Source organism: Tyto alba, unplaced genomic scaffold (assembly GCF_018691265.1).
Source record: "Tyto alba isolate M040663 unplaced genomic scaffold, T.alba_DEE_v4.0 Super-Scaffold_45, whole genome shotgun sequence".
Taxonomy (NCBI): domain Eukaryota; kingdom Metazoa; phylum Chordata; class Aves; order Strigiformes; family Tytonidae; genus Tyto; species Tyto alba.
In genome coordinates, this window is record NW_024881321.1 from 15,717,330 (window position 1) to 15,742,888 (window position 25,559).

General features: G+C 34.7%; 1 long non-coding RNA gene across 1 annotated transcript in view; it reads left to right on the forward strand.

Annotated features, from left to right (window-relative positions):
• LOC116960388 overlaps positions 1-9,970 on the forward strand; it is a 28,115-nt gene extending 18,145 nt beyond the window's left edge. Inside the window, exons 2-3 of the long non-coding RNA XR_004406354.1 lie at positions 7,800-7,882; positions 9,750-9,970. This is a non-coding gene — a long non-coding RNA (uncharacterized LOC116960388). The remainder of the gene's footprint in view (positions 1-7,799; positions 7,883-9,749) is intronic.
• Positions 9,971-25,559: the final 15,589 nt, after the last annotated feature.

Genomic DNA, 25,559 nt, shown 5'->3' on the forward strand with positions numbered 1-25,559 from the left:
ACATTTCATCTTTTGGGGATCTCCCTCAGTTTGAACATAGCTAGATGCTGTCACAGCATCTTTCCAATATAAAATATTGTCATAGATAATTTCATTAAGTTCCATGATATGAAAATATGTTTCTATGGCTGAGTGACACAATTTCTAGATCAGCTGTTCAGACATGAGCCTCATCTAGAGGCAGTAAATGAGGTTCTAGGATACCTCCATGTCAGGCAATATCAAGCGTCTTGCTAAAGATTTACTCTGAAGACTCTCTGACTTCTACTAAGTCCAGCATCATGCCTTAGAATCACTGTCACCATTCAATTTTATTTTGAGGGTACCTGGCAAAATGAGTTTTCCTGATGTATCTCAAGCAGCAAATTCTATGAGCAGAGAAAGCTAAGGGATAAAAACTTTGTGTTGATTACCCTGGAAATTCAAGATACATTTTTCTTTTCATTGAAGTGAACTATCAAGATTTACAAGCAATACAGAAATCAGTATCCCAAGCTTTTTGCACTTCAGGCTAGTTTGAACTGGATAAAGAGATCTGACATTTCATATCTCATTCTGCCTGCTATCAGGGAGTCCTCTAATGTCACAGAACTGTGTGATTTGTACCATACAGGTTTGCAAACTGAAAGTTACTGCGATGTCTTAATGGATGTAGAAAACTGCAGTATCATGAGCATTCCCCAGTATTGAAGTCATGTGGGAAGATATGATATTAGACAAAGTTTACAGCAGTTCTTAGCAAAAATTTGTATTAACATCAGTGAAATTCAGTACATAGTGAAATTAATTTTAACTATTTCACCTATTACAGGATTTAAAACAAAAAATTAAAGAATCCACACATAAATTAAAAAGATTAATTTATATCTAAGAAGACCACTAAAGCCCTTTTCAAAATGGTGCTAAAAATGTCTTAAACTCACATACTTCTCGTATTTCATGGCACACATAGCACAGAAAACACATATTTCATTTAAATATGAGCACCATGGCCATAAGAAATTAAAAAAGAAAGCTCAGGAAGTCTTTATTGTGTTACATTTTATATTTTATTTTACTAGGTTTTCCTAGAATATAAATAAGCAACAAAGATGTTATTTGCATGAATCTGAGGATGGAAAAAGATGAGGAAGACAGGACATTATGACCTTCATCTATTCACTGGATGATCCAGATTAAGTAGAGTTTTGTTAATCCTGTCAGCAGAAGTGAGCCCATACATGCTTTAGCAGAAATTCCTACTGGTAGTACAACCACCAGGGAAGCATCGGTTAAAGGAATAACAATGAGGTGAATGTGAATCCATAAATGGACTTCTTGCCTGAAACTGCTAAAGCTTCAAAAGAAATCAGCATGTCATACTCTTTAGAATCATGGTAGTTTATTCCCCCTGTGGCAATTAAACAGATTTTAAAAGAGGTTTTCCCCAATTCATAGAGCCTTGCTTGCCTGTCGAGTTCACTGCTGGCAGCAGAATTCCAGAAGTCTTCAATACTTTATATATTTACTGTGTAACTGTACGTATCATGTTGCCGAAACCACAGCTAGCTATCTTTTAAATGACATGCTTCACTGCAATATTATCAGAAGGATATTGAATTTGAAAGTTTTGCAATCTTTTAAGAAGAAGATTGGAAAAAAAAAAAAAAAAAAGGAGGACAAAATGGCAAGTTACATATCAACAAAATACAGAAAGACTATTCTTCCCCACTGCCACCTGGAGCTTAATATATAACCATAATACTATAACCCTATAACTATATATTCCTATAGCCATAATCTTAATGTTATATGTCATAATTACATCAGAAATTTCTTTATATTAGTTATATTTAACATAGTTCTCTGTAGGAAGAAATACTCCAGAACCACACTATTTTCAAAGAAGGAATATCTGAATGGTATGTACTTTATACAACAGTAAATGACATTACCAGTTCAATGATTAATATGAAAAAAATAATTGCTAGAGCTGTGAATTTATTAAAGGCCATATCCAATAAAGACCTTAGTAATATAGGGTTAAATACCGCAATTTGTAAATTGTGATAGACTTCTGAGTGGCTCCTAAAGCCCAGAATGCATTTTATACTGAGTCAATGGATTAAAATAGGCCTAAAATAGATCATAGATCTCTGTCCTCATAGTTAGGTGTTTTACCCATTATGTACAGAAGTCTAGTTCTTTATATACCTGCCTTGAAGGAGAATTCAGGGCTCCCAGAGAACCCATAGAAATGACACCTAGCAAATTTTGACAGCAAATACTTCAAGTAAAATCTTGGAATGGATTTTCTAGATCACAATTTCCAGCATAAAACCTTAAGCTCACTCAAATGCTTTTTCTTGGATCTGGACCTACAGTTCCATCTGCTGAAATACAATAAAGAGAAATGAATGGAGACATGGGCCTCACAGCAAAAGTAGTACAGCATAAAATACTGGTATTAACTTAAAGTCTTTTATGGAGGGCCACTTACAACAAAGCCTGGTAGATTCAGAACTATAAAAAACCTTAGTAGAGTAATGCTTCTTATCCATAAAGAGTCCAGTAATAGTGTTACAAGCTATAGTGCTTTTGATCATTATTGTAAAACACCGCAGTATCTATTCATAAAGGCTACTGCTTGATTCACCACTCTGTAACACCAGCTTTTATGCCTCTATAAGGACTCTAAGGGTTTTCCTTTTCAATTAATTTAGTACTCATGGCAGGTGCCAGGTTGCAGAATCCAAGGCTCATTACTCAGTTACAGAAGTAATTTCTCAAAGTCTAAAGGTTTCCCCACTGCTCAGTAACTGACCTTGCCCTGCTTGGTCTTTATGCGTTGTTGATGTAATTCAGGCTGCCTAAGATACAAACATGAAGCACTGAGGAGTCAAACTGGAAAATCCATATCTCTTTCCCTGGAATGCTCTTTACACTGGCCTATCCATTTTCTTAATAGCAGTAAGAATGACAAGCACAACAATAATTTAAACATATTTTATGAGGAGAAACCAGAACCCATGGATATATAGTTTTAAGTTAAAAAAATGGTCAGACACTTACATACCTTGTATCTGACTGCATCATGGGCCATTTTTAACACGCGGGCAATAGAAAGTACCCTACAAATATATTCCATGGTCTATTAGATATGACTTTGGACGTATGAAATGGGGATACAGTCTGGAATTCATACCTTCCGTTTGCTAGGCAAGTAGTCCCATCAGAGCCTGTCAGAGATATAAGGTTTCATCAAAAGCATTAGGAGCCCAGTATCAGTTTAGGGAGAACTGATGGGTTACTAAATGAGCAGAGAGGACCAACCCCCTTCCTCTTTGCTCTGTATACCAATAGAACAGCACACACTGAATATAGGGACTGGATCACCTTCTCCAGAATACTAGTGTGAACTGAGAAACACTATTTCTCTTTACTGACTTGGACTCTGTGTGTGTGTCTTTATGGAGGGGGAAAGGGAGGGACGTTAAGTCAGAATACTACAGTATGGCAGGGAAAGTGACATATTTTTTCTTCTAGGATAGATGAATGCATCTTTATACATCAAACATGATTTAAAGAAAGTAGGAGACATATGAAACCATTTTATACTTTGTTGAGCTCTAGTGACACAGAAAATACAGATGAGAACCTTTTTAGAATCTTTTAAAAATTAGTTACAAAGTTAATAAATTAATCTATTACATATCAGCAAGGAGTTAACTGCAGTGTATCCACTTTCTTTGGATTTCCTGACCTTATGACATACTTCCATACTTAGAAGATTGGAAGAAAGGGAGAAAATATTTCATATAAGCTTTTTTTTCCTTCTAAGTACTTAATTTCTATAATTGTATATCTCTGAGTGTGTGTGAATATATATACATATGTAATTTTCATTACTTTGAAAAAGATGTTTCATAACAATAATCGTAGCTGAAAAAATGCAACTGATTTTGAAATTGCTAACTTGTATTTTTAACTGCTTGATATTTGGTCACAAGATAATCAAAATTTATCCTGGTCATTCAATCCTAAAAAAGAATTTATTTTTACAGGCATAATAATCATAGAATAATAAAATAGTTTGTGCTGGAAGGTCACCTTTAAGGTCACCTAATCCAACCCCACTGCCATGGGCAGGGAACAGTTTTCACTAGATCAAGTTGATCAAAGCCCCATACAACCTGATCTTGAATATTACCAATGATGGGGATTCCACAACTTGACTGGGCATCCTGTTCCAATGTATTACCTCCCTCATGGTAAAAAAATTTCTTCCTTATGTCTATTCTAAACCTAACTCTTTCAGTTTAAAACCATTGTCCTTTGTCCTGTCACTATGGTCCTTGGTAAAAGGTATCTCCCCATCCTTCTTATAAGCCCCCTTTAAATATTGAAAAGTGGCAATAAGGTCTCCCTGAAGCCTTCTCTTCTCCAGTATAAACAACCCCAACTATCTCAGTCTGTCACAGAATCATAGAATGGTTTGGGTTAAAAAGGACCTTTAAAGGTGTCCTAGTCCAACCCCCCTGCCATGAGTAGAGACATCTTCAACTAGATCAGGTTGATCAAAGCCCCATCCAACCTGGCCTTGAATATTTCCAGGGACATCTACCACCTCTCTAGGCAACCTGTTGCAGTGTTTCACCACCCTCTTCGTAAAAAATTCCTTCCTTATTTACAGTCTGATTCTACCCTCTTTCAGTTTAAAACCATTAACCCTTGTCCTATTGCTACAGACCCTACTAAAAAGCCCTTCCTCTCTCTTCATGGGAGAGGTGTTCCAGCTCTCTGTTCATTTTTGTTACCCTTGTTTGGACCCATTCAAACAGATGCATGTCTGTCTTCTGCTGGGAGCCTCAGAGCTGGACATAGTGGTCCAGGTGGGATCTCATAAGAGTGGAGTAGAGGGTGAGCATCACCTTCCTTGACCTGCTGGCCACATTTCTTTTTATGCAGCCCAGGATACAGTTGGCTTTCAGGGTTACAAGCACATCTTGCCAGATCATGTCTAATTTTTCATTCACCAGTATCCCCAATTCCTTCTCTACAGGGCTGCTCTCAATCTATTAATTCCCCAGCCTGTATTGATGCTTGGGATTACTCTGACCCAAGTGCAAGACTTGGCCTTATTGAACCTCCTGTGGTTCACATGGGCCCACTCCTCAAGCCTGTCAAGATCTGCCTGGATGGCATCCCTTCCTTATAGCAAATCAACTACGTCACTCAGTTTAGCATCATCTGCAAACTTGCTGAGGGTAGACTCAAATCACACTATGTTGTTGATGAAGATATTAAGTAATATTAGTCCCAGTTTGAACACCTGAGGGACACCATTTTTTACTGGTTTACATTTAGAGAGTGAGCCATTGACTATAACTCTTTGGACATAGCCATCCAACCAGTTCCTTATCCATCTATCAGTCCATTCATCAAGCGCGTATCTCTCCAATTTAGCAGCAGGGATGTTTTGGGGTACTGTATCAAGGCCTGATAGAAGTCTAAGCAGATAAAATCTGTAGTCCTTCCCTTGTCCACTGATACAGCCACTCCATTGTAGAAGGTTAATAGTTTAGTCAAGCATTCTTTTACATGGAGGGCACACTCCCTCCCCTACCCCTCCCTCCTTGCCTGTCCCTCCTGAACAGTTTGTATCCATCAATTGCAGTGCTCCAGTTGTGCAATTTGTCCCATCACATTTTGGTGATAGTGATTCAGTCATAGCTTTCTAGGTGCACAATGGCTTCCAGCTCCTCCTGCTCGTTACCCATACTGCATACATTAGCATAGAGGCACTTCAGATGGGCTACTGATCATGTCACCTTTTTAGAGGACCACACCCTAATTCTTTTGAGGCACTTCACAGGTGTTAACCTGTTGGATCCTAATACCTCAGCCACCCCTGGCTTCTTAAAACTCCACCCCTTTCCCCTGCTGTCTAGTTTAAAACTCTCCATGTAAGTTTGGGCAGCTTATTGGTGAAGACTTTCTTGCCCTACTTGGTCAGGTGAATCCCATCAACTCCCAACAGACCATCTTCTCAAAGGTAGACCTATGATCATAGAAGTCAATATCTTAAGTATAACACCAGTCACACAGCCAGGCAGTCACATGTACAGTTCATCTCTTCCTTCCTAAGGCTCTTCCTTTCAATAGAAGGCTAGAAGAGAACACCACCCGTGCTCTAGATCCTTTTAACTTTGCTCCAAGGGTCATATAGTCTCTTTCTGGTAGCACTGGTTCTAATGTGGTTGAGCAGTTGGATCAACTTTGCATGGTTAACTTCCTCTAAATTCTGACCATTACTCACGTGCTATTCATTCTCCTCCCCCAGAGCATCACATCAGTTACTCAGGGGCACTTTAGGAGAAGGTTCTTCCTTCTGTCCCAAGCAGAGACAAAGGTCCAGTCTCCTTCATCTCATGGGTTTCTTGTTTCAGTCAGCCTGAAGTTGAATTCAGACTTAGTTTCCCCTTGCATGGCCTTATGGCAGGGCTGTCACTCAGCCTGGGACAGCACACAATACCATGTATCAATTTCCCACTCACAATCCAAGATACAGGACAGGCTGTTGAGCTCCTCTTGTATCACAGATATTTTTCTGAAGATTCATCTAGATGGGCACTCTAGTAGCTATGATATCCACCACTGTCTTACACAAGTAGGGTTTTCCATGTGCTGGAACTCCGTGCAAACTGAGGTCTGGATAGGTATTTTGTAATAATCATGTCTGCCTAGATGAACAAAAAATAATTTCCAAATATTTATGTAATGAAGAATGGCCAGTATCTAAATGTGACTTAACCATCAGTAATATAGTCTAGTTTCATTATGTGCTAAACCAGCTTTTGATAACTATCATATTCTGTGCAGGCAAGCAGAATATATTTTTTCCATTTTTGAACTAGTTATATTCAGTAACCAGTTTATTTAAACTTTGAAAACAAACAAACACAAATTTGGTTTGAGAAAGTCAGATGGCTTTTCCATTTTATTAAAAAAAAATATATATGTGAGAAACCAAGATATGTTAGTTTTAAGTTCTTGAAGGACACAATAATCAGAAACAACCACTTCAGCACAACAAATATAATAGCCTTTTTGTTTAATAACTTAGTTATTTCTAAATATATGTAGGTATTATTTATCCTAAAAAGGCAATTAAAAAATAGAAAACTATAGAAAACAATGACTCAGTCTTTCTTTAGAAAAATTACTAAATAATAAAAAGAAAAAAAAAGTTAGGTAATTTTTAAATCATGTTTTTCATCTTGCTGATTTAAATAATGCTTAAAATTGTTCACTGAAATCAGTGAATTTAAATCAAATTAATCTGTCCTACTTTAAAATAATTATAAAATCAAAGATTCCTTGTTAACAATGACATAGCATTAGTTAAAAAGCATTAGTTAAAAGGTTAGGTTTTTTATGACCCTCTTCTCACACTGTTTATTAAGAAGTCTTCTATACAGAAATTACATAGGTTTATATGAAAGAAGGTTTTTGTTATGTTTTGCTATTCCTTGAGGAGTCATTTATTCATATGTTATATTAGAAGCTAATTTTTTTAATATACTTTGTTTGGCTTCTATCAGCATAATATTCTTATTGTTGTCTTTTAACCTACATCTTAAACCAAACATCAGGAGACCCATCATCTCAGCAATGCACTCAGTAAAAGTTAAAGACCTTAAGAATAACTTAGGAGATTTAACAGTGAAAAGTAATCAAGTAATCAATTGATCATTTAATCAGATTTTTTCTAATTCAAGTAAAATTAATTAATGCAATGCTGTATCTTCCTCCTACAGTGTACGGGGCAGGATGTGAATTTATAGCCAAGAGAATTGCCTGATCAAGTCTTGAAACAGTTAAGAGACTTCATCAGTCTCATGTGAGTACAATTTTATGTAAAAATCTTCTAACTTAAGGGAATTCAGAGATAAGAGAAGTGGTGGGTCCAGAACTAGAACCAGTGTTTCCTGGGGAGATAGAGAAACTAAGAGTGGAAGGGATGCACTGAGAAGACATTTACACCATCTCTTGGGACCATAACTGACCATGACTGATTACTAAAGTTTTGAGGAGATGTGACAAGTTTCAGAAATTATATAGAGGGCCTGTACGTTTGTATGTGGGTAACGCAGTTTGATTGGAATTATAGAGTATGTTAGGCACTGAAATTATATTTATGAATAAAAACTGAGCCAAAAATCATAGGAGACTCAAGAACTGGCACCTAATGTAAAATCTAGTGATTTTCAGATTGGAAGGAACTATAATATCAGATCAAGGTTACAGGCTTTTTTTTTTTTTTTTTTTTCAGGTGTTTATGCCTAGAGTTACTTATTTGAAATAAGTTAGACACAGAAGTAGTGATTTTGATCATTTTCACATTGGCCATGAAAAGGGCACTGGGATAGAAATGCACTAGAAATATAGCAAGCCACACAACCTGCCACAGACACACCAAGATTTTACATTGCACCCTTCCTATTACCTTTGATCTTCAAAATAACTTTTATGAGAAAGACTATGAGTATACTCTTCATCTTCTGGCACAGACTTTTATTACAGAGAAGAAATGGAAATGCTAGTTCTGGCTTAGGTCACTATCGTAGGAAAAAAGACCTAACTCCAGTTTATATTTCCAGAGGCAAGTAGAGAATATATAATGAGACATTGTTCTCATCAGTTATTAGATTTAAGAGAGTCTAGTTTGCAAAGAATTTTCTCTTTCTCATTTTCAGATCATAATTCCAAACAGATTCTTAACTACCATGAAAGAAAAGGAACAAATAAAATAAAATTAAACACTAAACTGCTTCTTTTCTTCCCTCTTTCTCATACTTTGAACAATAGTTCAGCTCACAGTTCTAACAAGACTGCCATTCCTTATGAAATGACTGTTGAAAGTGTAGGAAATCATTTTACACTATTACCAAGTAGCAATTTGTGTAATTTCTATGAGCATGACCCAGAATTAAAATCAATTAATGATCTTACTGCTTGACTTGTCCTTTAAGATCTCACCAAAATTCTGCTAAAGAATGTGGTATTAATTGGAAAAAGAAATCAATTTCTCAACCTAGACTACTTTTCTATGAAGACCATTATGTAACTGTCTATAGAAAACAAAATTGTATAGCCTCATCAATCTGCATAGTAGTTGGTCAAATATCCAAATGGAACAAGATTTAAAAGATCAAATTTCTGAGCTAACAAAAATAATTGATTCCCTAAACAATTACTTTTACAAAAAAAAAAAAAAAAAAAAAAAAAGAAAGAAAAAAAAAGATAATGATATTCTTGATTTACTAAGTAACATATAGCTGTTGTCTTTGAAGTCAATTTAATTTAAGCAATAAGAGAACAGCATGAGCAACACTATGTCTACATTCAACATCTTCAGGAAAGGGATTCTACCTAAATTTAGACAGAACACTTAAGGAAAGGGTTACAAAATATGAAGAATCTTGTCAAGAATGTCCTTACATCAAAGGAAAAGAAATTAAAATCAGTGACGTGTATTTAAAAGCTGTATCATGTAGTCATAGGCATGTGTTTTCTTTTATATAAAATAGATATGAGATGGTCAAGAAAAGCATAATGAAGTTGTGTAAGAAATTATCTGTTTAGTAAAACAGAAGACAGTAATTGGAGTGGAAGAGAGAATTATATATCAGGTGAACTATTTTTCTTTGTATGATTTTTTTACAGTAATGTTACTTATATAGCCACTTTGTACAATTATATTTCAGGTGTTAAAGAGTAAATAAAGGAAGATCTCAGTGTGTCAAAGCAGACTATCTTTGAACAAAAGTATACCGTGATGAGCAAGTATTCACAGAGAACAAAGGCTACAGTATCAGAAGAAGAATAAAGTTATAAAACTGATAACAAAAAAATAGAATTCATTTGATACATAATTTTTAAAATGTAAACTCTTATAAGGAACTCTTAAAATAGTTGAGGGGAATCCCACGACCATGTTGATCCAAATTAAATAAATGAAATTCATACTGATTTAGTAGAAATAATTCAACTTTTTGTGGCCAAAATCAGTTCCATGGATTAGGAAAACGTTAATGTTGTTCTAGCTTTGAAATACACTAGGGTGATAAAAGGAATGAAATCTGGCCTGCTCTTCTTTGGTGTCTGGAAAATTGTCTGGAATTTGCAGTAAAAGAGGAAATACAAGAGAATACAAAGAAAATAAAATATATTTCTTGACTCTGTGAGAGACTTGAATTCTAGAAAAAAGATTTAATTTAATCTGAAGTGAAAGAGAAATGAGAAAGGAGAAAGATAAAAAAGAGAGTACATCATAACTGATACACGAGAAGAAAAAGTAGTTCAGGGTTATTCCAATATGAATAGTTTCGGAGATACTTAAAGCCAGGTCATTAACAGCTGAATTTCACTAGAGTTCATCAGGACTTGCCTAGTATAATGTTCACCAATGGAAACATATTTTTCCGAAAACATTTCAAGAATATCCTTGGGAATACCTCTACTGAAGACAATTAAACTACTACAGTGACATACTGGTTAAGACAGATGAGACCTAAAGGTTGCAAATTTTAAGACCAAAGTGAAGGTACCATAATCACTACATTTATGAGTCCTATACTGTAACAAAAATATCAAGAAATACATTGAGCAAAAAACACTGTGTTCATCATTTTACACTATTGATTGCAAGTAATTTAATATATGTTGGTTTAAAGAATTATGAGATTTTTCAGTAACAAGTTAAAACATCTGCCAGATTAAAAGACTAACCCAGAAAATAAAAGTGAACTGAATACAAACTGTATGTCTGAATCAGGAGAGAATAAAATGATGAGCATGGAAGAAGAAATCTTTAAGAAATTAAAATATTTGTACAACAGTAGGTGACATTTTTTGATTTTTAATTCCACCTTCCCTGTGAATGTGCAAGAGTTCCATTTAGCTGGTCTTTACCAAAGGGACTCAGCTCATCCTTTTTTTAAATGCTTACTTTCAGAGGGTGCAGAAACGGAGTATGTGGGTGTGTAATTTTGGAAGTAAGAGGAGTCTAATTGTATGAATTCATTGTCATTGCACATAAATTCCTGAAATCAAGCGCATTATTAATATGCAGAAAATGCAGGAATGAATCAAAAACAACATGTACAGAAATAAAAATGGTAGAAAAGAGCTGAAAAGAATGATTCATTTTAGGTCACTTTTAAAGTCACTTGCCATCCACTCATTTAAGGAGGCATTTTTTCAAACAGTAATCTCTTCTCATTTATTTAAAAAATGTCATCTGTGGGAAAGGGTTCTACTCCGAAGGTTCCATAGATATGGGTAAAATGACAAAGTAAAGATTGAATGGAAAAACATAAAAACAAGAAAGATTGAGAGAAAGTATTCATCTAGGAGGAATATATTTGAAACAGACTCTGTATAAACTATATCAGTGAGAGATTCACACCCTTTAGTGAAAATACAGCAAAGTATTTTGTCCTGATAAACATTGCTCTTATCATGTCATTCCCAGAGTTTGGATGATATAATACCTTCTACTTAGGTGATGGAACAGAACAATAGCTAAATTAGAAATAAAATAAAAGTATCTGTTACACTACCACAATGATATATATATTTATCTTAGCCTATATATATATATATGAATAATATATATAATATATATAGATAATTCATATGTCCACTAAGTTTAAATCTCAGACCTCAAAGGAAAACAGAGATCAGTTTATTTACTGGATATACCACCTTACTGTTGACATAAATGAGAAAAATAATGCTTTGTTTGTTTTTTTTTTGACATAGACATAAAATACTTTGTAAAGATCAAACCCAAAACTATATTTGCCTTCTGATGCAGACTATATTTCTTTTTTTTACTTACTGTCTTCTAATCCTTTCACCAGATTTCTCTTATTAAAATATGATGATGCTTCAAACCTACAAAGCTGCTGAGTTCTTTCACTGATTGACAGTAAAATAACATAGTCCTGGATCTGTTGCACTTACTCACATGGAATAGTAATCTATTCAGGCAGTAATTTCAATGAGAACAATATACTAGTCAGTGAAAAAGTTTTATTCCTTTGTAGAAGTCTAACATAGTCTCAGGTACTGATGAAACCTTTTCTCACTTTCAGAATAAAGCAGACATATTATTCTTATGTGAACCTTTTCCTGGTATCTGAAAAATGGGTAATTCACACAAGAAGTATGAATCTGAGAAAACAAGACCCTTGAACTGTAAACACTGATTTAATTCTCTTTCCTATATTGAGTAGTTCTCAACATCTTGAGAAAGCTGAGTCTGAAATAAGAGTAGCTGCCCCATGCACCTGTCCCTGATCATTCACTTATTTATTCTCACCTGTACCTTGGCTTTATGGCTTTGTAATTCATGAAACCTCCTGAACTCTGAAACATCTTCCTTATTTTGAATAAGCAAATGGAATTTCTTTGTGCTTATTTTATTTTTAGTGTCTGTTTCGTAGTTATCATTCCCCTTCTTTCTTATGCACAGTCTGTGAGTCTCTAGTGTGTGGCCTGTGAAGATCCTGCGCATACACATTGTTCCTTAATAACATTTTCATGGGAAATGTGCTTGTATCTAAATAAAAAATGAAAATATATATTCATGTTTTTAAACTTGCTTTCTAATTTAGATCCAAATGCAGAAGACAAACCCTAATGTGGTAAGTTAGAACACCCAGAGGTATAAACCTGAATTTCACATTATGTATCTGATCTTACTGGCTTACCAAGTTCAACTAAAGCTTACTACTTTAAAAATCTCTTCACATTTAGTTTCTTCATGCATAATCAAGTTTTGCTCTTAAACAAAGCCCAAAAACATAGTTTATTTCAAAATATTTTATAAAAAACATCCAAAACACATTTTTTTAATATGTTGGTTTCCAAGGGAACCTGTCTGGGGTAGCAGTACCATTGTGCAAATGTAATACTGGAAATTGAGCTAATATAAGTATAGTGTGCCTATGATATTAACTCAAAATGTAAGAGTAAGAGTGACCTGAATCAGTGATGTTCAAACTGTGAGCTTTGGGTGATTTTGACTCTTAAGACATCAATTTCTGGTTCTCATGAGAGAGGAAGTAAGGAGCAAACTTGTGTACATTCATGAGATGAAAGTGTCCTATGAGCCTCCCCTTGAGATTTTTGTACCAAAGTGTTTTTTAACCATGCTTACTGTTGAGGGAAGGCACTGAAGATGGAGATTAGCAGGGGGCTGCTTAGCAAATGCCATAATTTCTGACACTGACCAGAAAGGATGCGAGCAGAGGTTGTCCTTTTATTTGTAGGACTGATCCCCTGGTTTCTCTTTTCGTGGAGGGGAAAGAAATACAGGAAATTACCTTAACTTTCCCTGAGACACAGAAGCAGCTAGCAGAGATAGAGGTTTTTAACAGCTAAAAAAAAGGACAATATGTTTATAAGCAAAAGTGTTGACCCTTTTTCTCTTTTATTGCTGTTATTTGGTGAACTACGTGGTTTGGTTGGGTTTTTATCTGACTCAGCTGAGACATTTCAGGCCAAAACTACGAGCTATGCTATTTCACATCAGTTAGCAATACTTCCAGATAATGACAGTTAAGGGTTAGTTCTCATTAACCCACACTATTACACAGCAGGCTCTTCCCTTCACCCAATATGGGGAAGTACAGAAGGGAAAGAGGGAGGAGGTATGAAATTCCTCTTCTTATGCATATACTTCAGGGAAATCATGCATTTTTAAGGAACCCTTCAACAGTGTGTTATGGAACATGGAAAATGAGCAGAACAAAAGAAATAAAAATCCCCCTTTCCTAGTCTTGATTATATATTCATGGTGAAAAACTGGCCAGCATTATGAACAAAGTCAACAATAGTACTTCTGTGGGTAAGGAGAAAATTTCAGACAAAGCACAAGGCCAAAAAGTTGATTAAATTTGCCACTTGTTTCCAAGCTCCAGAAAATGCACAACCTGATCCCCGAAATAGATAGAAATTAGCAAAGCTCCACTATTCATATAGTGGTTTACTAAGAAATATTTGCTTATTTTTGCAATCCTTGCTTTAGTAAGACTTCCACATTTCAATTAAGTCCTGAGACTAAAAGTAAAAAAAAAAAAAAAAACAAAACATAATGGAAGAATTATTGTCCTCTAAGTTAAAAGATGTAAGATAACGCAAGCTGACAATGGATTACAATGCAAGAAGATACGAAATGAGACACATCTTCCCCCTTTAATAGCAAAACCTTTTAAACCATCATCAAATATTTTTTCTTTTTCCTTTTTTGTCATACAACAGTTCAGGGTATTATTGTTTAACAACTTGTAATTGACACAACAAAAAAAATGTTAGCAGCCATGTCAGTATCCCATATCTGATAATCAAATGTTTTCGCATCAAGTGAGATTATGCAGTACAGCTGTGTGATTTGAATAATTAAATATATTTATTTAAATAAACATAAAATAGATTTGGGGGGATGAAAAGCACAGCTGTAATGTCAGTGTATCAAAATAAAATGAGATCATTACCACCATATACTGTAGGAATAGAGGAGGATGAAAACCAACAGTTCAGCCATAATGATTTCATTAGGATATATATGTGGATACATGAAAGGAAAAGATCACTAACAGATTGCTAGTGAAACAGAAAGAGCGTGAAAGCAGCTGAATGTGGTAATACTTACAGAAATGAAAGTAGAAATTCTTCAGAAAATAAATATAAACTAATCTTTTTCACTGTTTAAGGCAGGGCACAAGTAAAAGATAAAATACCCATTTTGTCAATTCACCTCAGAGTCATTGATCTCTTTTGAGCATTGAGCCTCATGAGGCAAGTAGGAGAAAATTGTAATGAGTCTTACATGTACATATTGTTGGGCTTGGATTATTGTGTACAACTAAGCTGTACTTTCTATAGGAAATCTTTTAAATAATAGCAGGATTCTATTACAAATAAGTTTACAAATTTTATTCTGTAATGAAAAATTCCTAAGATTCTTTAACTATAAATAAATATGCATTATGTCAATTCCACCAGCACACATTTTTTAAAGGAGCTATATATTATTTCTGAATAACATTTTTTGGGATCCATGTTTTCTATAGACAATAAAGTGAAACTGGAGACTTTTCCATCTTATAAGTAACTGCTTATTATTTCATTCGATGTTTTGCAGATCTATATGAGATTTATTTCAGCATTAGTTAAAATATCTTCTTTAGCATTTATAATCTTATGTCATACATCTTTACAATGCATTTGGATATCATCAGCAATAGGACTCGTGTAAAGTGAAGGGGTCTCTGTATATTATAATAATAAATGGCAAACTCTGTGATTTTTGCACAAATTCATGAATAGAAGTGTTAGATTATATAACTTAAGCAGTGATGTTCTTTATATATTCAACAGTGTGATTAAAATGTCTCTTAAAAAGCAAACCAAAAAGCACATTACTGAGTGGGAAGTCACCTAGAGAACAGCCAACAGGAAGTGTAAAGTGCAGGGTTGTTTCTGAGATGTCCCTGCTTTCTGGAGATTATACTGCTTTTCCTGCCAGAGACTGTTTTCCTTAAACAGGTGTCTAACCGAGCAGTATTTACTATCTGTAACCATGCCTTTAAATAAAAGAGGACAGGACACAATCACTGATCTGCAAGCTGAGTGTGGAGGTCTTGGCTTTCATCTGTGATATTGCTTATGGCTAGCTTCTGTACCAGTTTCTTTTTGAGGAGAGACATCAAAAAAAAAAAAAAAAAAAAAAAACCAAAAAACAAACAAAACAAAAAAATAAGAACAAATAGCGTGAATTTTAAAATAATAACCAAATAACCAGTTTAGAACCAGTTACGGCTATGCACATCCATGCACCTCTTCATTAGAACTATGAATGTACCTGTTGCTTATTTATAGATCACGCAGGGCTAGAGCTCAGACTCAAATACTTTCACAAAAACATTCATGATTTTTGGCTTCTAATAGTCTTCCTGGAATGTTTTTACCCAAATCAGTGCCCAGTCACAATCCAGGATGTAATATGGGTTGGCACAGTTTCTGGCAGAAATTATGGACAGGATCATTGTTTTGTGAAGGGAGAGAATTGAGCACAATGTGAACACAAAGTACTTAGTACTACTCTAGGTTGTAAACAAACACCTTTCACGTCCTCATGCCAGAGTTCAAAACTCGGTGTGTACAAATAAAGAAGTTTCCTATATAAACCGTGTATTGATAGTAAAAGTTTCCTTTTGTGTAGTCCCAGGCCTTATCCTTTTCAGGACATATTAACTGGGATTAATAGTTACAGCATGATAATATCTCAGGGAACTTTTTCAGGCTTTTGTGCATATGTAACTGTAGCTGCATGAATATTCATGTCCAGGATGCCATGGTGTACAATGCTGTATGCACACTGCTAACAATCTAAGTTCCCTAGATATTTCAGTGGAGTATTGTTTCAGTTTCTTCGGTTATACTTCTCAAACTATTGCTCAGTGCCAATCAAAATTCTCCGTGACCCTTCAGCATCAACCTTGACAGACCTTTCTTTAGAAATAGAAAATTAGAAGGTTTGTGTTTATCAAACATACCTCATACCCAGAAGACCTGCAATATTTGACTTTTTTAAGCAATACAATGGGAAAGCAGCTAGTTGTGCCACTGGGTGTATGCAGACTCTAAGACTGCTTCTTTTGCACATCCTGTTTGTTCAAATCCTTTTTTTACCACCTACATTTTCCCTGGCCACTTTGTCATTATGCCAATTGTTAACTGACTGAATGATATGTATTACATAAATCTAGAAATCTGTTCACTTAATTGGCTCTATTATTTTAATGTCAAAAAGGAGGTATGAGAAACAGCAGCATGAAAGCTGGATTTTCTTCCCACCATAATATTACTTATCTTTTCAGATTACTTTTCCTCATAAAAATAGGTAATTTCATTCAAGAACAAAGAACATTTCTATGACATATTTCTCATGTGACTTTATAGTGCCTGTAATTCCTTTATAATTTTATAGTTAAGAGGGAAACAGACACAACAGACTTCCTGTTGAAGCTTTTTATTACATTAATTGTGCTGCTTTTTCTGATTGCTCAGAACTTCTGCCTTACATACAAACTTTCTATTAAAAGTAACTGGCTTTAGATTGCTAATATTACTGAGGCAAAATCTACACTGATTATGTGACAAAAGTGCAGCTACATTTACTGGCGCGTGTGAAAAAGCTAATAGTACCAGCCTCCATGATCGGTGGGTTGGGCTCTTCAAAAGATGTGATCCAAAGTGATTTTAATAAGTTGGTAAAACTAAGATTTTAATTTGTTTTTATCTGATAGAGAATGTCCTTTCAATCTGATAGGGTTTTGGGGACTCAGGGTGTATAAAATTAAGAGAGTTCTAATTTTTTTCCCATAGCTACATTGTCAAAGGAGCAAAACAACAGTATTCTGGTATTGTCTACTTAACAAGGGCAACAAATCAAATGAACATGAGGGCATGTGCTTCAGCATACAGTAGCAACTTGAATAACAGCATACATAGAACAGGGAGCCTGTATTTTGACCAACAGTAGATGTCAAGGCTTGAGCACCATGCCTGTAGGTTGGGTAAACAAAGATTTACTGAACATGTTACAATCTTTTCTTCATTTTGCTACATGATTATATTTTATACAGTGACCTGAAAAGGCTCCTGATAAGGTCTGAAGTATTCTAAATTATCAGAGATAAATATGACTCTTTATCCAAATTGGGAGATCTGGCCAGAGATGGTATTACCCTAAGCAAGTGTTATCATTTGAGCCTGGTCAGCAGCTAAACACCACGCAGTCGCTAACCCACCCTCCCCCCACTTGGGAATGGGGAGGGAATCAGAGGGACAAAGGGAGACTCACAGGTTGAGAGAAAAACAGTTTAATAACAGTAACAGAACAATACGCTGACAGCAGTATCAGCAGGTAATGTACAATACAGCTGCTCACCACCCACCCATCCACCAACACTCACCTGCTCCCAGCCGGCCATCCCCAACACAAAGGCACCACAGCAACACTCTCAGAAGAGAGAGCCCCTCCAGGCCCACTCCTGCCTTTATATAGTGAGCGCAATGTCACGTGACATGGGATATCAGCCAATCCGGGCCCAGCCCTCCAGCTGTGCTCCCCCCGCCCCCGCACACAGGTGAGGGCACTGGGACCTGGGGAGCCCCTGGGGTCTCAGGGTGCTGCAGCACTCCTCCAGCTGCCAAAACAACAGGAACTCTAGTCCAGCCCCAACCAGGACATCAAGCAAAGAATGGCCCAAAAAGTTTTTGAGCTCAGAATTCAGCTAATCAAATAATACATATATATCACAAACCAAGAATTCTATATGCATAGATGTTAGAATTTCAGTCTTACTGTATTAATAACCAGTGAACAATATCTCTTTAAGCAGGGAAGGTAGAAATCAATGATTGTATTTTGAGCTGGATATACTGGATTAAAATGAAAAGTTAAGAAATATTCTGGTAAAAGTCAGTAACACATGCAACTGCGTTAGAGAAGCTAACATTTGTCTATAGTCTAGGAAGTATCCATGTATTACTGTTGTAAATTAGAATGTTAAGAATAAAACTTGGGCATGACTATCACTTTGTCCTTTCTGAGTAAGAAGAAAGTCTCCTGCAGCACCTTCTGATTCATGGTCATTTGCCAAATCTTATTTCTTTGGGATAATGGTATACTCCCAGCTGTTTTACAAAAACAAACAGCATCAGTAAGACTGTTGTTCTTTCTTAGGAGAAGAATCTGATAACCCACTGCACTGCACTAGATTACTGTAATATGTTTCACTATGAGCACAGAATCCATTTGAAAGATATTCTGAGGGGGGAAAAAAGAGCTCAGTAATATTTTAGATAAAATTTTTAAGGGAGTATACAGAAAGTGGTTTACAATTTCACTGTCTGATTCCTCTTTCCAGGAGGATACAAGGGTACTGCTCCTGATTTCTAAGGCTCCAAATGGCTTAGAGCAAGACACTCAGGAGAGGCTTTTTTTCCAATTCTATTAATCAAGACAGAATTCCAAATCCTACAACAGGAGCATAGAGATTGCTAATACTTAATTTTCCATAATGTTCATGTAGCTCTTTCCCTTATTGTTCAAGAGTAATCGAAAGGTCTTGCCCTTCTCTGATTTTTGCAAAGCCAGTTATATTGAACAGATGCATGCAGAGAGATGAGGCTTGTTGAGGAAGAGGCTTCATTTGGGGACCTGGAAGGGCTGGCAGTTTTCATTGCCAATAGATATTTGCTGATTGGTTGTTATATTTTGGCTAAATTTTGTTGCTGGTTTTGCTCTATGCTTAGGGATTATGGTTTTTTTATTAATTCATAGCAGGTGCCTGTTATCTTATGTAGATTTTGAAGGACCATTTCTGCAATGTAAACATAGAAATAATATCTGCTCATTCACACTATACAATGAGAGAAAACTCGTATCAGATTGAAGGGTAGAGGATTCACACATGTGAACTGCAACTAAAAGAGATCATTAAATTAAATACTCCCTCGGCCCTGATATAACATTCCAAGTCACTTCCATGCTGTTCCCATGTTATAATTCTTTGGTATATTAATTGTGAGAGAGGTGCTCCCTGTAGGCTATTGAAATTTAAAATTTAGGACCTTAGTCAGGCAAATGTCTTACAGATCTTCAAGGGAATTTTCCCAAGTAATTTTCTAACAAAGGTTCTCCCCCATATATGCAACAAATGCAGAAATATTTCTATATTATATGTGCATGGTGAGATGAGATACCTAATGACTTAATATATCAGTGCAATTCTTCTCACATTACTCATGTTAATATGTAATTTAATTTTATTAGACAATAGGTGTTTTTCATTGACATCTGGAGATTAGGGCTTGTTTCTGAAAGTATAAATTGTTCTTATGACCTTATACTTTGATTCTAATCACACACCAAGGCCAAGCTAAGCCTTTACTAAGAGGTCTGTTGATTATGAACACATTTGATATTTTCATTGTTTTACTAGCAAACTCAAACAATTAAGATAGGAAGCAAACGTTAAACTCTATCAGTCTTTCCAATTTTATTAAATACAAATAGAATAAACCCTGAAAATAGAATACACCCTGACAATAAATACAAATAGAATAAACCCTGACTCAGTAAATATGTTACACATAATAAAGGAAAAAATATGGAAAGAATAGAAAATAACATTGCAAGAATGTAAGAGTTGTCACCTCAGTCAGATTAGGCCAGTATTCTTTTACTAATGCTCACCAGCCTCTGACACTTCAGAAACGTTTTCTGTTTTGACTTCCAATATGTAGAAGCCAATTGAAGTCAAGGAGTTTTAAATATTTTTCCCTTTTTTTTATTATAGTTTTTAGCCCTTAACTCTGTCATTATTACAGGATATTTCTACTATCCACAACAGCTCTGAAGCTTGCTAAAATCTTGATTCTTAACTCTGTGGGATACTGTACAATTTATAAAACAATTTATGGACATATCAAAATGGTACTCTAAAATTCCAGAAGAATGATTATGGAAAGGCGGAGATGGATCACAGGCTCTCTATTCTGTGCTTTTCTTCTTTGTCTTTTCTTGATGAATATCTTCCATAATTGTGGATATAGAGAAATGTCCAAAGAAAGAAACAATTTCCAAAGTAATACAAAAAGGATGCCTAGGCCCAAATATCTATGGATTATTGAGTTATGCATAGCACCACAATTGGTTTTCCTTTCCTTCCTCCTATGCCATCCACCAAAAAAACAGTTTTTCAAGAAAGAAATACAGTGGGTTATTCTGGATTCACATATACCAACATTGCTGTTATGTAATTATAAAAACTTGCATATTTTTAAATTACCTGGGTAACAGAGTAAATATACCCCCCTGTGCAAGGAAGCTCAAAAACACATGGAAAACTATCTTATATTGAATTATTTCCTAAAAATTTACATTGATTGTCATTTATTTTTTGGAAAATTATGTGAAGTTCATTCTAAATGCTTATTTTTTTACTAGAGATGTTTCTTAGAAATGTGTGATTTGTTATAAAATTAGCAAAATAAAAGGTCAGACTGGCATATGCACATGTATGTATATCCACATATATACACACATACATGTGAGATATATATATATACCTCAATTATATTTTTTCTGTCTCTGAATTTCAGACATTTTGTCTTCTGCAGATTGCAAGGTTTTTTAATAATGTTTGTTTTATAATTTGTGTCTTAAAATCATATCGAAGGATTTTTTTTCACTAGGGGCTGTAACAATTAAACTCTGAAAAAAACTATTCGTATAAAAATTTGCTGATCTTTTCATCCCACTCTTTTTTCACTGCTTCTCTGCATATGATTTTGTGATGTAAAAATATAATGACCTTACAGTCTAAGTGACTTTTCCAAGCAGTGAAACTAGTGATTTCATGGGATGACTAAGTTCAAGATTCTATCTCCTTGAAATTTGTTTCCAGGATGTTAACTGCAAAGCAAGTTATATATAGCAGTAAATGCATGCTTAATTTGTGCAGAAATCATGGTGTGATGAATACAATTAAGAGCCTCGGAGGGAATAATTATATTACTGCATAAAGCTGGAGGATCTCAAATTGCTTGGTGCCTGGACTTTAAATTGGCCTGTGTTCCTGTTGTGAAAGTCATTCATAGTAGTAACAAAACTGCAGTCAGAAATAGGGTAGTTTCAAAGTCATATAAGTATATTTACTCATCTGCTGCAAATGACAGAGCCTAGAAAATGGAAACAGCTTTTAGAATTAAATGAACAAAAAGTTAATTCCATTAAATATGTGTGCAATCAATTATGAAACTAAAATATAATAAACAGTGTACCTCAAAGTACTGTTTCATGCAACAACAAATATTACAGAAATTATAAAATCTTAATGATTGTATTTTCTTTCATACATACACTAGTAGCATGATGTAGTTCTTACTTGGTCTTTCCAGTCCATTATAAGTACCACTAAGAGGCTTTAATGAAGATCTGTAATTGAATTAAAAGCCACAAACAAAGCATAAGTCTAAAATTTTACTAGTAGACAATTGCCCTGTATTAGAGAATCAGATTTCTCACCTAAATTGTGTTGTAACTAAGACCAAGAATTATGAGACCGGATTCTATCTTCTTAACAGCCAAGCACAATTCAGTGGGCTGACATAGGTTCATATGACCTAAAGTAAAGACATTTTCATAAAGACAATTTTGTAACATTGCACAGCTAGTTGTTCAACATTTTTTTTTCCCCTCTATTATTGAGCATCTAGCAACAGTCTTTCAAGAGGTTCACTTGACTCTGTGACCTAAAACAATAATCTGGAGCACAGCCCATTTAAGGTTTGAGGTTTTTAAAATTATTCAACTTCTTTCTGTATTTGGGAGCCATTTTCTTATTCTTCTACATCTTTTTATGCTTGTCAAACACACTACAGGAAACATGAAATTGTGCATGTTACGCTAGGAAAAAAACAAAAACAAAAACAAAAACAAAAACAAAAACAAAACCAGCAAATAAATAGTGATTAGTTCCAAGGTCAATAGCCATCAAAAATTACCCAAGGGAGAAAAAAAAAAAAAATACTGAGATCTGAAACTGTGATTATGATGTGAAAATAAAGGCTATGGGCTATATTCATAAACTGTGGCAAATTTTCTTTTCCCTGAGCAGTATTTTATAAAGCTCTTACTTGGAAGCTAGAAATTTTTTACTCTTGATACATTTCTATTTGTTTGAAAAAAGGTAATGCTGCAGTGTCTGCTTCATCAGGCACCCTCTTTATGTGAAGAGATATATGCCTCATTTTAAGAAGTATTATTTTTTAGATAGTGATATAGAGCACAGGTAATAGTAGTCTAGAAGTAAAACTAGAGCCATAAAAGGTATGGCTCAAAGTTTGTGTATCCTAAGACATCATGGTAATGCTGTTGGCATTATAATAACAATGAGAATAGAATATGACTCTTAGCTCTACCAGGATTTCATAGTGGTGTCTATGCCATTATTCTGAGTGCTTCCCACATAAAATCAACAGTGAATGAGAAGTTGGTTAAGGACTACATGTTAGAACTTTTTCTTTATCAGGTCAAATTTGTGGCTTGTTTGGATTTCATGTTTCTGTAAAAGTTTTATTCAAAGCATGTGTTGTGGTAATGGAAAACCTGTCTAAATTTTCTTAAACTGTTCTTCTAACACACTTAAAAATTTCAAGTATACAGGCGTGCCATTGAAAAAGTCCTTATCCAGATTACTTATATAATAAGGTGCTATTTTGTGTATCTATATTTTACTATTTTAGAAAGAGGAAAGTATAACCATACTTAGTTTCTTAGTATAGTAAGTATACACAATATGCTTATATTTTATCATCATTAACGGAGTCAATACTTTAGATAATAATTATCATCCTGCCTGATGGTGTGGATAGGCAATACTGCACATAATGCTACCTTCAGAGGAACAATAATAAAAAAAAAAAAAAAAAAACCAAAAAACAACTATTTGCTGGTAAAAGTAGAATTGAAAATTTCTAAGATATTTTTTAATGTGAATTCAGCAAGCTTCATTCTCATTTCATTCTCATAGAGTCCCATTTAAAAGTTTAAATTTCCCCAAATTATTTTCATGCTGTGAAAAAAAAGTGGGGGAGGGGGAATGATAAAAAAGTATGTTTAATTATTTCCATTGACTAAATTTGCCATAGTCTTATTACTTCCATTTTTCCTACTTACACTGTTCCAGTCCAATATGAAGTCTGGTATTTGAGCCATAGCAGAGCTGATCTGTACACCTATACTCAATCCTCACTTTTCCAGACTTTGAAGGGATTTAGTTTAGCTATTATTCCTGAAGACATATCTTTTCCATTTTATTATATGAGCATGTTTCAGAAGTGAGATATGTTAGTTCATAAGCTCTCCCCATCAGTATTTGCATATGACCTTTCCTACTACTTCCTTTCTATATAACATGAAAATTGTGACTGAAAAACAACATGAAATCTTAAGTGCTATTTGGAATCAGCCTATTTTATTCACATCTTTTTCATCTGCTTGTTCTTCGTGCTGGAGAAGATGACCAATACAATGTACCATCCACATTTATGCCTACAATCTTGTTCTCTCTCTTCCCACATTTTCACAGGGGAAAAAATCTTCTATCTACAGTCCTTAGAGAAAGATGAATCAAAATTAACGTGCAGCATCCATTTAATCACTGTTTTATTCAACACTTTCACGTGGATATATCTTACATCCAATGGGACTGCTAGGAAACACTGATCTCCAGATGAGCTGTAGAAGCTGCATAACACTGAAAGTAAAACCATGCTTACTACTAATACTTCCTTTGAAGTCAAATAGAATCAAAATGACACCCGCACATTAGCTGCCATATTGATTACAAGAGTCCTATCAACAATTCCTGATAATTCAAAATGAGCACAAGGGTTGCTTTAAAATATATTCTAGAGGATAACGTTATATTTTCATTCTCTCTTTAAACAAATTTAGCTATAAGTACATAAAATACCTTCTAATGATTTTTTTTTTTAAGTGGCAAGTATCTGTTAATGACATGTATTTTAATAAACTTTATCTGTATCTCAGTATAAGATAGATCTTGTCTTCATTTCTGAAAGGTATTCACTGTGCCCAGATGTTAAACCACAGAAGTTTCTTTTCCAACGGTAGCATCTGTCTCATTGGCAGTCTCTACTTGCTGTTTTGTTGGCTTCACTGTAGTTGCCTTTAGGCTATGAAATGATTAGGATATTGATGTGATATCTTATTCACTAGAATCACATTGTTTTTATCTAACTCATGGTTTCTGTTCTGTAGTATTCCCCAAAAAATCTAAATAACAACAAAATTAATCCCAAAGATCTCTGCATGAGATGAAAGCAATGGGGGGGGGGGGGGGGGGGGGGAAAGAAAAAAAAAAAAGGAAAAACAAAAAAAACCCAAATGATTTCTCCAAGAATAAGGCCAAATGAGTACTTTTCAGAACAATCTGGGAAAATTATGACCAAAAAAAATTAAAAAAAAAAGCTAAAGCTAATAGGTATTTTATTACTATGATGTGATTCAGATTTCCAGTACATTACTTTTTTTATTTTTGAAGAAATTGTTGATAAATTGCTTTATTTTCTCCACAAACAGGATTTACTTTATTTTTAAGATAAAAGTTGGGATATTCCTTATATCTTACTTCTAGAAATACCTTATAAAATACATGAAGTATTAGTACATACATATGGGATTAAGCTACACCATTAGGTACCATATAAACATAATAGCAAAAATATCAAATTTTAGAACTGTATACAATAGGCTTTGAGGAGAGAAGCAAGAGTGGGCAAAAATTTATTAGCTACATTTTAAAGTAAATTGCTAGCCATGTAGGGATATGGATATGGTTTGGTGTTCTGACTCCGTCTTCCTTTTGTATATACTGTTTCTCTTCTACGCTCCTATGGTTCTTTGT